The sequence below is a fragment of the Silene latifolia genome, chromosome 2, assembly GCF_048544455.1.
Source record: "Silene latifolia isolate original U9 population chromosome 2, ASM4854445v1, whole genome shotgun sequence".
Classification (NCBI taxonomy): Eukaryota; Viridiplantae; Streptophyta; class Magnoliopsida; order Caryophyllales; family Caryophyllaceae; genus Silene; species Silene latifolia.
The window spans coordinates 160,356,544-160,358,061 of record NC_133527.1 but is presented as its reverse complement, the minus strand read 5'-3'; the positions used below and the strand labels follow the sequence as shown (position 1 = coordinate 160,358,061).

Genomic DNA, 1,518 nt, shown 5'->3' with positions numbered 1-1,518 from the left:
AGTACTCGATCGAACATCAGAACCATTCGATTGAGTAAATTTCTCAGCTTTTTCCCTCGATCGACCTCCTGAAATGAGTCGATCGAGTACTTTCTTCGGATTCAGCATATTTTCGTCAAGGGACGACTGTTCATGTTCAGGAATTTCCACTTCCGGGTCTGATTTATCACTTTTAGATGGCATTTTAGGTCCCTCATAGGAAAGACCACTCCTCAGATTAATTAAATTTACCGTCTCATGATGTTTCTTGTCAAGTTGGGACGGTAAATGACCCGGTTCCCTTAAATCTTGATTGGTAGCGAGTTGAGCTATTTGTGACTCAAGTGACTTGATAAATGCATCTTTTTGTTGGTCATTTTTCTGTAATTGAATTGTCAATGATTGAATCATCGACTTCAACTCGGCCACATCACTTATGCCACTAGAAGAAGTACCTTGTTGCGGCGGTGGAAAAGATGGAGGCTTTCGAAAGCCTTGTTGTTGAGCTTTGTGAGGTGGTAGATAAACTTGTTGTTACTGCGGTGGAGGTGTAGGATTCAAGACATTCTGACTAGTCCATCTCAAGTTAGGATGGACTCCAGCTTGATTGTTGTAATAAGAGCCCCCTTGCTTATATTGTTGAAAGGCATAAACCTGCTCCTTCTCAGCTAGACAGTCTACAGCAGTGTGACTGTCATCTCCTCCATATCTCTCACATGAGACAGTTTCTTGTCTAGTCAACAAGTGAACCGTCTGTTGATCTCCCGCATTCTACAACTCAAACTTGTTAAACCTAGCATTCGTGGCTTCCAGCTGAGCCACAACTGCACCATCAACAGAAGAAACTGATCTAATGCCACCTCTCGGATTCTCATATTCAGCACAATGGGTAGCCATCTCCTCTATGATTCCCCAAACTTTGTTATCGTCAATATTCTTCTGGAATCGACCATTGGATGCAGGATCCAAAATAGCACGGGATCGTCATACAACCCATTATAGAACTAGTTGCACAAAAACCACTGATCGAAACCGTGATGAGGAAGGGACCGCACAAGTTTCTTGAACCGATTCCATGCTTCATAAAAGTTCTCATCTGGCGTTTGCTTGAAACTTGTAATCTTTCCTCTCAATTGATTAGTTCTCTGCGGAGGAAAGTACCTTTTATAGAAAGCTAGGGCCATGGTCTCCAGTTGGTAATCCCAGATGCAGTTCTATCAAGATCAGTGAGCCACTCTCGGGCTCCATCAGTCAGAGAAAAAGGAAATAAGACCTCCTTAATCTTGTCCTGCGTCACTCCCTTAGTGGCGGGAATGGTAAAACAGTATTCTGTGAAAACCACCATGTGCTTTCGCGGATCCTCACCAGCTACTCCACGATATAAATTTCTTTCAACCAAGTTAATATAAGATGGTCTGATATCAAATGTGTTCCCATCTTCTGTCGCGAGGTTGAACCCTTTAGGAATAGATGCAGTTGTAGGCTCAGAATGACTCGCGATGTTAGGCATCTTCACAGAATTGGCTGCAGAAATAGAAG

The 1,518-nt window shown here is 43.0% G+C and overlaps 1 non-coding gene across 1 annotated transcript; it reads left to right on the top strand.

Annotated features, from left to right (window-relative positions):
* The first annotated feature begins 1,011 nt into the window (after positions 1–1,011).
* On the top strand, positions 1,012–1,115 carry LOC141644921 (small nucleolar RNA R71). Its single transcript, XR_012544522.1, has one exon. It is a non-coding gene; the product is annotated as a small nucleolar RNA R71 (small nucleolar RNA).
* The last annotated feature ends 403 nt before the right edge of the window (positions 1,116–1,518 follow it).